This window comes from Micropterus dolomieu, linkage group LG20, assembly GCF_021292245.1.
Source record: "Micropterus dolomieu isolate WLL.071019.BEF.003 ecotype Adirondacks linkage group LG20, ASM2129224v1, whole genome shotgun sequence".
Lineage (NCBI taxonomy): Eukaryota > Metazoa > Chordata > Actinopteri > Centrarchiformes > Centrarchidae > Micropterus > Micropterus dolomieu.
In genome coordinates this window covers 33,188,265-33,201,429 of record NC_060169.1, presented here as the reverse complement: position 1 = coordinate 33,201,429, position 13,165 = coordinate 33,188,265, and positions in this window count along the sequence as shown.

Sequence of the window (13,165 nt, the reverse complement as noted above, 5' to 3'; positions counted from 1 at the left end):
CTAGTGAAGCTTTCAAAACAGTTCAAGGACATGAAAAGTAAGCCAATGGATTGAATCTATGCAAACAGATTAAATGTCTCTTATAGCACAGCCACCAAACATTTCAATGTGTTGGTGTACTTTAAATGTCTGCCTCAAATTCTAGAAAAAAAAACTTTTCCCTATTCATAGTTAAACTGATGGAAGGTTCTCTAAATCCACTATGGATAAAAAAGATAAAAGTGAATAAAAAAGTCTACTTACAGTATGACCACTGCATCCTTAACTGGAACATTACAGGTGTAATGCACCTTAGCTGCCCCCCTCCAACCAGCCCACCCCATCCCGCCCCCTCCAAAATCCCCACTATTTCTCTCCTAAACCAATAATCCAATCCTCTCCCTGTTGGGTCCAATCCCTCACTTTTTTCCCACGGATCGCTACATCCCACATGTTGGTGTTTGGAAACCCTACTTGTCATCTAAGGCCTATCAGAGCAAGGCAAGTCTTCCTGTCAGAAGTGATTATTAAAAGATGTTGGGGAGGTGGGGAGGAAGGAGAGTTGGGGGGAAGGGCAGGAGAAGTGCAATGTGGAAGACAGGGGTTGGGGAGAGAGAGAGGGAGCGAGGGCCCGCAAGTGTCAAGCAGGGCCGAGTCTCCTGATTCAAAGAGGGATTTTCACATTATGATTCTGCAACAGTGTATTGCATACTTCAAAGACCTTATTACAACGGCCTATTAGCATTCATGCTGCCATTCACATCTAGAGTCCAACACCTGCATGGGAAATGGGGCAGGATTTGTGATGAGGAGGACTAGCTGGGGATCACAACGCTACGGCAGATACTTTTCCGAGTGAGGAGTCATAGGACATGAATTCCAATGATACCACTGTCTGAATACTACAATGTTGATGGAGGAGAAGGGGGCAGATTCCTAAGAACATGGGTGCTAATTTACAAAAAAAAATACTACAAATATTATTTTGCAAAATCCCTGGGGCACTCAGCCCTAAGAAAATTTCTTTATACTAAGGATGCAAATCTTTAAAGATGGGTCACAAATATTGTTTCATAGTTTTTTTAAAGGTAATTTAAAAACCCTGACAGGATACTGTGATTTTTAGCAAACAATACTCCAAGATTAGTAATTGTGGACTATTTTCACCAGTGGATTACTACACATTTGGTACTTTAGTGATCATTTCCGGGAGCAGGACAGTTTATGTGGAGTTGACTCAAGAAAAAACCTACAGTGCCCATGTTCATCATAATGAATAAACATGTCAGCCAATAAATCTATTTTATTTACTGTATATATAGCAATTCAAAACAACAGTTATCTCATAGCACTTTTCATATAGAGCAGGTTTAGACTGTACTCTGTGTGATATTATTTACAGAGACCAAACAATCCCCACCATGAGCAAGCACTTGTCGACACAGGCAAGGAAAAACATCCTTTTAAGAGGCAGAAACCTCAAGCAGAACCATGGCTCAGTGTGGGCGGCCATGTGCCAGTTGGAGCTGAGAGAGAGAGAGAGAGAGCAAGAAAGAGAGAGAGAGAAGGGTTAATCTATGTGTCTTTATTAGGGATGCATCATCTGACGGCTCAGGTTGGTATTGGCCCAAATACTGACCTTGAGTGGATCAGACATAACCAGTCAATATCCAACAAATGAATATGTGCTGTTTTGCTCTCTTCATTTGCTCACTGTAACAAACTGACTATAGAATTTACAATTAATATCTGGCAAAAAAGTAGCCAATAATGTCCTGTAAAAATGATGCTAAATACTGTAAAAGAAATGGTATTACACGATATGTTTTACAGGTTTTTGCTGTATATAAATTACAGCAATTTATTTTTGTGTTTACAATATAACAACAATTAAATGTAATCTAATTTACAACACTATCTCGCATTCTGTTCAAATGACATAAATTACCTGGCAACTAGAGTTGCCAGTATATAACTATTAAAACGTCACAATACAATATGTTACTAAAAAAATTCCTTTTACCGTTAGTTTTTGTTTTTTACTTAATAAACATTGTATTAGATTATCTTCACCGTTTAAGTTAAAGTGGAATCAGAGATGCAACACAACATTTATTAAAATTCAACACAGTTTTTCAACTTTATCAATTTCTTGTACACATGGCCACGCAAAATGATTGCATGCAGATAATAACCTTTACAGTCTACAGTAATGATCTACATGAAAAAAGAAAGTCCAGCCGAAACAGTCCCTTCACTCCTGGTTTCATAACCCCTACAAGAATGACAACTACCAACAAAAAACACTATATTCTAGGCAGACACATTTAAAAAAACGTAAAAAGTAAAATTTGTATTTTTAACAAATGAAAAAGTTATTATCAATTTTTAACAAAACTCCCTTTACTGCCATCCATCATGGGAATTCTGAGGGACGGACGTAGGCTAATTACCCCAGACTCACACAGGGGGGCGTGTGAGCAGCGGTTTGGTTCTGTCCTTAACTTCCACTTAAAGCCTAAGTGTTTCAGCAGCGGAGTGTGTAGCTTGTCCCACGTTAATGACTTGTTTTTAATATGTCCTTTTTGTACTTCTAGTACATTCTTCACAACTCTCTGTGGCCCGCTTTCATTCTGTTGTGACTTCCCGCCGGTTCATCTGCTCTGTGCTGCTTGACACGGTTTCTGTCAAGAATACACTAGCTGCGTATTCTCTCCAGAGCTGAGCGGAGAGACACTTTTGGTTTGAACACAAGCATTTACTAGAATGGCTGCGATCAGCTCCGGCAGCAGCGACAGCTCCTCTTTCAAACCACCTTTTGCAACGTATCCGATATCTGTAATACTGTAATATCTATTTTCCACAGTTATAATGCAGAAAACAACATTTCATTGTGAAGTTTTAGAAAGTGGTGTAAAATAAAAACTGAGGAGTTATGCAAAAATATGACGATTAAAAAAGAAATGGCGAGTTGGATCCTTCACTCATGTCATTAGTGTTGTATAGTTTGCCCACCAGAGGGCGCCCTGCTACTCCCCTGTTAACAACACCGCCACGAATGTAGCACAAAACAAAACAATCAGCTAATTGCAGTTAACCAGAGAGCCTGCAGAACCAATGACGGAGAGTATCTGTGTCCACAGTGAGTTGGTCATTTATCACGTGAAATACATGACCTAACTTACAATAAAAATAGCCCTCATCACTTCTCCTCTAATGAAAACATTCCTGACCATACTTGCTAAACCTCACGTTTTTCATTGCCTTCTTCAGGTTTCCTCCCGGGGCCACAAAAGTATGTTTAACGTTACAGTGGTTTAGTGGAGAAGGCTAAAGTTCGCTGTTGACAGACTTGATTGTGTATTTATTTTTGAAACAGTGAGCAGTTCAAACGTTCAAATCATTTCTTAATAAATCATCACTTCTAAATATTCTCTAATATCACAGCAGCAAACGCTGCCCAACGCTAGATTAGATTCCCCACAAAGCTAGCTAATGCTTTGTTTATCAGTGGAAGAGTGCCAAAGGTAATGAGTGGTTAAGCTATAGCCTTTAACGTTTTCTAAATACGGTAAATCTTCAACCAGCTCTTCTGTAACTTAGTTACAGTCACTGCTTCAGAAATGATTAAACCAGAGAGGACATACAAAGAAACAAGTATGGGCTGAACAAGCTTCATGCCAACAGTTGACAGTTGACAGCTGACAGTTATCTAGCTCCTCTTTCAAATGTGCAGTGTTGGTAAGAAATCTCAAAGTTGCAGGTCCTCGTTGTAGACAGTCATGTAAAGTATATTAGATACATTCAAGAGCAGCGTTTCCTCTGGGTCACTGTATCTTAGATGGTGAGTGAGTGCTGGCAAATGGATAGGCTAATTGTAAATATGCTACATTGGAACTAGTAATTTTAGCAGATTAAGTCTAAGTATCTATAATATACTGTAAATATATGATAATATACAAATAGTATATTTTTTGCCAATGAGGAGAGCCCTGTTTATCATTGTAATGTAATATAATAATTATAACGATATGAGTAACGAGTAATATATGGTATTATTATTATTATTGTTAGTAGTAGTAGTAGGCCTAGTAGTTTTTATTTATCTGTTTAGAAGACACACAAAATACATACACTATTTCCGTTGTTTTAAACATCTGACTCTTATTTATCAAAGCTTTAATATATTTTGTTGTACTTTTGTTCAGCATTCTGTTATGTTATATTGGTCAGGTCTCATAACATAACAAATATTAGGGATAATCTTTACTTTGTTTTGTGTTTCTGAAAAGAAGGGGAAAAAAAATATTGGAAATTCTTGTTTCAGTTGCACACGTTACACAACTAGGAAAAGAAATAATAATAGAAGTTGGTAGGTAAAGAATATATATATAAAAAAAAATACATATATATATATATATATGATATGTACAATATTTAAATTATTAACAGAATTGAGATGAACAGTGAGTAAATGCAGCAGAGAATACTGCACATTGATTAAAAGAGAGAAATTACACAGAATATGAAGTATTGCACTACAATGTCTAGTTTAATAACTAAATAAGTATCTGTGTGTCAGACACTTTGAGGGAGGAGTTAAAGAGTCTGATGGCCACAGGCAGGAATGCTCTGTGGTGCATTTTGGGGGACACTGAAAGTGCTCCTGTGTTTGAGCAGCACGTCATGGAGTGGGTGGGAGACATTGTCCAACATGACATGTAGCTTGGACAGCTTCCTCCTCTCTGACCCCACCGACAGAGAGTCCAGCTCCACCCCCACAACGTCACTGGCCTTGTGGATCAGCTTTTTGAGTCTGTTAGCGTCCGCTACCCTCAACCTGCTGCCCCAGCACACCACAGCAAAAAGGATAGCACTGGCCACCACAGACTCATAAAACATCCCCAGCATTGTCCGGCAAATATTGAAGGACCTCAGCCTCCTCAGAAAATAGAGTCAGCTCTGGCCCTTCCTGTAGAGGGCTTGAGTGTTCTTGACCCAGTCCAGTTTATCGTCAAAGTGCACTCCCAGGTATTTGTAGTCCTCCACAATGTCCACACTGACCCCCTGGATGGAAACAGGGGTCACTGGTACCTTGGCTCTCCTTACGGTATTGGTCTTAAAAATTCCATATCAGTCAGGCTCTAACATAAAGTTAAACAAATTCATTTTTTCCCCCATGAAAGCATTTTATTTCACCCCACCGCTAAAAGGTATGGCAATGAAATTAACTGGCATGGTAGATGGGGTCTTAGGTTCATTTCTTGAGTTGAAGAAAAGATTTGTACTGTTGATGAAGCAATATTATTACCCTGACCTCAACCAATGTGGTTGAATTTGTCCAACATATTACTCTAACAACAGCTGAAATTGTATTAGTTCTGATGACAAAACCAAGTGCATATCCAGTCAGTGCTATCATCATCAAATAGTTGGTGTTCATGTTCATTTGAAATAATAAGACAGACAACTCAATCCTATACAATAAACATAACCCTAAAAACATTATACTATTATGAAAAGCAAAGTCACCGTACAGTAGTCAATGTGTTTCCTTTTCACAGTAGAATCTTTGTTATGTGTGACATCTTTTCTTTAGTGCAACACTGTTTGATACTTTTTCCCACTTTTCTTGTATACACGTCATTGGATTATGTCTGTTTTTCAAGAGCCTTAGGATATAGTTTATTCACTTAAGCGTGTTCAAGCCACCGATGAAGGGCTTTTGATGCAAGTGCTCTCTCTTGCTACACCCCACAAGCTGTTTGCTATGGTTCATTAGCTTTCTGTTGAGTTGACTGCTAACACTTGATATTGTTGCAGGCTTTTCATTCCACACATTTCCAAGTGCTGCCCACTAGCAGATCTCAATTGGAGAAAGAAAGTGCCTGCCATTATAATGGGACAAATGTTGTGTTCACAAAGTGCCAACAGAGCGAACAGTTCATCATGCAGACTGTGAAAAGGGGGTATGTCATTAAGAATGTTTTTCTTTTGTTTGGCTGATTGGTTGCTCTGGTTTAAAGTGCTCAGAAAAGAAAAGGTGCAAGAAAGATATTTTTCCAGAAAAGAAGAGCTCTTAAAACATACATATAATAGATTGACAGAATAATAATACATTTAAAGCATGCCTATGCACGGTTGCCTGAAGAGCAGTCACTGTGGTCATGTGGTATTGCCTGCATTTACAGGATTATCACAGAATTAATTGCCTAAGATTCTCTTAAAGGTTCAGTGTGTAATATTTCTGAGTATCTATTGCCAGAAATGCAATATAATATCCAAAACTGTGTTTTCAAGTAAAGATGTTACTTAATGAACTGTTGTGTTTTTATTACCTTAGAATGAGCCATTTCAATCTACATAAACCCTTGCACCCCTTAACATGTTGCGCCGCCATGTTTCTCACATGTTCTCGTCCATTGATTCCACAGTCCGACTCAAGAGCACATCACATTCACACACTGAAGTCGGAAGAACGACTTCACTGCTTGGGAAATTGTGCCATCCGAGGAGCATGTGAATGCACCGTGAGCCACTGGTTGCAATTTGTAATCCTCACCACTAGATGCCACTAAAATTTACACACTGAAACTTTAAATCACAAACACTTTAAATCGGTAATTTTAATGACGTCATCATTAGGTAGCCCACCATCTATGTTTTATTGTAAAGACCATAACTATGTGCAGAGAAGTGGGGGATATTTGCAAATCTGTCTCATGGTTGTAATTATCAGTCAGAGTTACCATATCAAGAAATTCTGGCAGCTACAAAATCTCCCACTTGAAGCAAATAACCACAGAAGTGTCAACAAACTGGTGGCAAAATGGTTGCAAAACCAATACAATAAAATCCAATATTTACAGTGAGACAATTGATTTCCACTAATCGAAAAGGAATACTCTGTTTATTTGTATCTTGTTTCACTGAACTGTCACAAATATGCAATACAGTAAATTCAGAAAATTCATAAATTTTGTCTAGTGTGACAAGGCTAGCAATGGTGGATACCATCTTAATATAATGCATGACCGTTACAAGTAATGGGTGATGATGAGATAATGGGAGGTTTTTCGTGTTCATTCCATCAAGCCAACATTGCACGAATGCAGCATGTGTATAAGTGCAGAAGCAGGAAAAAAATTAATGTGGTCTCTAGTGAGGTATGGTGTCTTTGATTCTTTACTTATTCTGTGTTAGCAGGTTTATCTGTAACATGCTAACACACAGACCAAGTAGAAGACTAAACTATAAGCAACATCTCTTTCAAAAGCATTGTCTGGTTACACAGGATAATCCGCACAGCTTGATGCTATATCTATGGTAAAATGTAGTTCCAATGAAAAGTGCTGGTGATGCCTGTCGATTATCCTGAGTAACTGTCTGTTCTTTCATTTACATTTACATTTGAGTGCCACAAACAAAATTGCTTTCACCTCTATTTTATTAGGCACAGCAGCTATTTCAGAGGTGGATAAATATCTCAAAACCTTGTTACATTAAGGCAAAACTATCGAACCAAAAGTGCATTGCTAACCAACGGTTGGCAAAAACAACCATTTGCAAAACTAAATAACCAGAATATGACAAAATTACCTTGTGAACTGTGATGAGACAGCAGCACATGGCCATCAGCAGGCACCAGGAAAAGATATCCGACCTGGCACCAGACGTAAACACACACAGGGAGGACAGTTGGATGGATCAATATGGCTGCTCGGAATAAGAAGAACTGGGCTTTTAATACAGATTGCACTGCTAAATGGATGTGAACGTCTGCTCAAATACCTCCCAGTGTTAGTCAACTTAGTTGGAATCAGAGCCAAGATTTTTCTGTCTTTCACTCTCACTCATATTAAACCCTGAGCACTGTCCTGCCCCTCATCAACATATTAGACATCTATGATCCATTTACGTATCTGCCTCTATTTATTCAACTGCCTCTGTGTTTGATTAGAAATTGGTGATGGGAGAGGGTGGCGGATCCGCGTTATTCTCTGTAATCAGAATCTCCATAGATGTATGAGCACTGGCCTCAACAAGAGAAAAGACAAACAACGATCAAAGTAGAATGAAAAGAGAGAGAGAAAAACAACCTGCAAAGTTAACACAGGATGTATTGCAAACGTTTTAATGAGTCTACTCTTAATTAGTGCCACAGGAAATCGATGGTTACCCCAAATGCCTGTCATTAACAAACAAGCAGACAGCTAACCCGTGGGACCTGTGCTGAATAACTGCTTTTCTGTCACGTGCTGCAGCTGAGGACCAGAAGGAATGTGAAATTGTGCGTGTTTTTGTGCATGCATTTGCTTGTGTGCTGGGCGGCCTGCTGAGCAAAGCAGAGCTGCTGACATTTGTAATGGCTTGAGGTAAGAAGATGATAGTTAATGTATCTGATACATAGGGAAGGCAAAGAACTACAATACAGTGTATTTTTATCTTGACTCATCAATTTGGTTTCAAAGTTGCTTTTATTTGTGTCTCATAATAGAAAAAAGCCTTCCTATTAGATTTTATCCCCCAAAATAGTAACAATGGATAATTATGTTAAATTGAAGCTCACATAAAAGTCCAGTGAGCTTTCTTTCTTTGCTTGTTAGAGGGAGAAAACATAATATTAAATCTGAGTAGAATTACTCCCCCCCTCCAAAAAAAAAAACAGGCAATAAATTCCTGGTATGCGAGCTGACAGAACAGAACTTTATTAACAAGTTTCATAACAGTATTTAGATGCTTGGATTCATTACATGATGTTAAAGTTAGGTCCTCTTGCGTTTTCACTTCACAAGCTGTGTCACAAGTTCATACCACATACTAATTCTACTAAGCAGGTTTGGAATATCTAGTGTATTCACATTGAAAAAGATACAAAATGAAGTATACTCAAACTACACAGTATGCATACTAAAAGCCATCAAGTTTTGAGTAAATTAATAAATAAATAAATAGTTAATTAATAAAAACTGCGAGATCTTACTAAGGAATGAGTGAGGAACAAATCAGTAACAACCTGATAATTAATAAATTATCTCATTTTTGTGCACCCTTAAGTACAGTGGTATCATAACGAGTATTACTCAGTACTGAGTATTACTTAATATGATGCACCACTTTACCCTATAACAAGTTTATTTTACTCATTATTTGCTTTAATATTTTTATATATACATTTTTTGGTACCGTATTGTAAAGTGTCACCAATTAAACCGAGGGTGGGTTGTGGTGAGACAGCTCCTGAAAAATCAAGGAAAACTAAAAAATACAGATCAGATCTGATGTATTCATTTTGTCTTCTCATTGTGAAATTTAATTGGCGGTCAAATCAAAGTCGCAGTTGGATTGACATCCGACATCAAACATTCATGTTAATGTGAAATGGAAAAGCAAATTAACATTCGATAAAAACAAAACAGCAAAAGAGGAACTGAAGAAAACAAATGTATATGAAATTTAAAAAAAAAAACTTATGAGGCTACTGTCACGTTTAGAAGGAATGTAGGCCTGTGACATCATCAATGATGCAACTGAGCAATCAACTAGCATGCCTGATGAAGGTTTTAATGTGAAACCGAAAGCTTGTCTCTGTTATTCTTCTGAGTGACCCCTCTTGTCAATGTAATGCATTTCCTCAGTGCAATCACCTCTACAGAATTTAACCTACAGTTCTGGGATATACAACCTATGATGTATAACAATTGACAGAGAGAGACTTTTATTTTTTACATTAAAACTCTTGAGATTGCAAAAAGCATCTTAACTTTTTTTTTATTTTGGGTATATTAAACCAGCAAAGAAAACTGCATTATGTTATAGGAGCGCTTTGAAGATTAAACTTAACTGTCGTCTCATTCGACATTACAGTAGGTACTTTCATGCTCAGAGACAGCATAATTTATTTTCATCGGGATCTGTCAGTGTCAGTTGCAGGCAGGGTATGGCCTCTGTTTGTGATGGCTTTGACTAGCTGAGTGCTTGATTGGAATACACAAGTTTTAAAAGGGGGACAAGTCCTCTGACTTTGATGGATTTCCGGGCAATATTAGTCAGCGAGCATGTATCCCTCTAAGCTGTGGTGGAACTGATCGAGGTTGACCAAATAATCTGCCAATTCCCTCCCAAGAAATGCAGAGACGACAAAAAAAGGTCTAAGTCTCTCAAGCCCTCATCCCTGAGAGCTGGATCAGCAGTTGTGTCAAAAACTCCCGTTAAGAGCACAAGATTTTCAACTTTAGAGAGGATGGTGGGAGGACTTGCAATTTCATGGTTTCACTTTTAATTCATGTTTAATCACACAATCGTTTACAGGATCACAGAGTGAGTGCTGATGGAGTGTGACAGTATCGTTAAAAGCATCGTGAACAAATCTCACTGCATTGGTATTGTTATGCAGCCTAAAATTAACTGTCACATCATTACCTTAAACTCTTACTTATTACTCAGGTAATGAGTCAATATTTGAGAACATTTCGATGTTTTTCTGTTTGTCGTGTCAAGGGCTGGCTTTGAAACTCCCGGCGCTCTCTCATTCATCTCACTTCATAAAGCTCCAGGCTTCAGAGCCCCATAAGTGCTGGAATAGATTGCGTTAGTGTGTGTGTGTGTGTTTTTTTAAGGCGATATAGCCAATATGGTTTATGAAGCTGAGGTCTCCCCAGGTCACGTGAGAGCAGGACATGAAAGCCAAGCTCTCGGCCTCCACTTCACAAACAAGCTGTCCCTACTTCAAACGGGTGGCAAAGCTGCCCCACATTTCTTCTCTTTTCACTTCCAATAGCCAACACTGCTAATGGCCGGGGGCTCTCTCCATCTCCCCTCTCCACCTGGCAAAAGGAGTGTGCTCACAGCCACAGCCAAAGGTAGCCTGAACCGTGACAGCACATTGCACAGCACTGGTCTTATAGACACAGCATCATCGACATCCACCTAGAAATTATCCTTTAGATTTTTTCCAAGATTGTTTTAAAGAATTTCTACTGAAGTTTACATAGTCTTCATGTAATCAGAAATCAGAAATACTTTATTGATCCCCAAGGGAAAATTCTTGTTTTACAGTTGCACACATTAGACTTCTAGGTAAGAAATAATAATAGAAGTTGGTATATAGAATATACACATATAAAAAATAGAATATATGTATATGAGGAGTATGGATTTGTACAATATTTACATTATTAACAGAATTGTGATGAACAGTGAGTAAATAGAAGCACAGTATTGCACTACAATGTCAGTTTAATAACTAACTAAGTGTCTGTGTGTCAGACACTTTGAGGGAGGAGTTAAAGATTCTGATGGCCACAAGCAGGAATGACTTCCTGTGGTGTTCTGTGGTGCATTTTGGGGGGACCAGTCTTACACTGAAAGTGCTCCTGTGTTTGAGCAGCACGTCATGGAGTGGGTGGGAGACATTGTCCAAGATGACGTGTAGCTTGGACAGCATCCTCCTCTCTGACACCCCCGACAGAGAGTCCAGCTCCACCTCCACAACGTCACTGTCCTTGCGGATCAGTTTGTTGAGTCTGTTAGAGTCTGCTACCCTCAACCTGCTGCCCCAGCACACCACAGCAAACAGGATAGCACTGGCCACCACAGATTTGTAAAACATCCTCATCATTGTCCGGCAGATGTTGAGGGACCTCAGCCTCCTCAGAAAATAGAGGCGGCTTTGGCCCTCCCTGTAGAGGGCTTGAGTGTTCTTGACCCAGTCCCGTTTATTGTCGGTGTGCACTCCCAGGTACTTGTAGTCCTCCACAATGTCCACACTGACCCCCTGGAACAGGGGTCACTGGTGCCTTGGCTCTCCTTAGATCCACAACCAGCTCCCTAGTCTTTGTCACGGTGAGCTGCAGATGGTTGTGCTCACACAGTGTGATAGTTGAAGTCCGTGGTGTAGATGGTGAAGAGAAAGAGACAGAGGACCGTCCCCTGTGGTGCCCCGGTGTTACTGACCACACTGTCTGACACACAGTTTTGGGGGCACACATACTGTGGTCTTCCAGTCAGGTAGTCAACAATCAAGGACATAAGGGGGGCATCCACCTGCATCGCTTCCATTTACATTGATAAATTCAAATTCTTTTTTTTTTTTTTTTTTTTTTTACAGGAAATAGCAGAGGGAAACACCAATTGCAGAAAGAAACAAAACCTGCAAGAGAACAGCAAGGAGGCCTCAAACCGACCACGATCCAGAGGGCCGAGACACAACCACAAAACAACCATCGACGCACCCAACGCACAATCCTCCCTCACACAGGATCTCCGGACAGTCACCAAGCATCCAATCCAAGCACCAAAATAAAAACACCCCCCAACCAGCTCAAAAGGACCAGCTCGCACCCCCAACCCCCTGCCATGCGGCCTTCCAGGTGTAGAGGATAGTTTTCTTTGCGATGCGTAAGGCGGTGAGAAGCATGTATGATGTGTCAAACTCTAAACTAATGTCAGGTCCCCCAGCACGCAGATTGGTCTTCACATATCTTCTGCCAGAACTTTTGAACAGGTGCACATTCCCACATAGCATGCATGTAACTATCAGATATGTTATCTAAGCAGTTCTGGCAGATGTTTGACTGCATAAGACCCATTCTGAACATCCTTTGTCCTGTATAGTGTGCTCTCTGGAGAGATTTATACTGTATGACTTCGTAGATTGGGATTTGTAGTCATTCTAAAGGTATTTAAATCTTGCCTGAATTATGGATTTAAAATGTTGATATTCAAGAAATCTATTATTGCTAATTCCATATTGTTCCACTAGATCTTGGAATGGAATAAAGTTACTGCACTGTATCATATGCTCTAGATGTCTTATCCCTTTGTCATACCACAGTGGGGAATTCAGTGTTTTCTTATTTTGCAGGATTGTAAGTCTGCATGGGATAGGTGAAGACCCAGATATTTTGAGAAATTCCCACCAACCTGCCAAGGAAGAGCTTATGTTTATGCTTTTAAAGCAGCTATGACGTTTCATGCTGGAACTGATGTTTTTGCTGATTTTTTATTTATAGAGTTTAAGTTTACAGAGACAGTGCACATTGATAAACATTTCTGTAAATGTGCCAGTTTAGCCAGCTTGGCTAATGTTCGACTGTAGTCCCTGGGCAGGTGTTATTACAACTACATAAAATACACTTAAACAGGAACAACAGTACTTATACATATAACAAGACACCTTTCACAA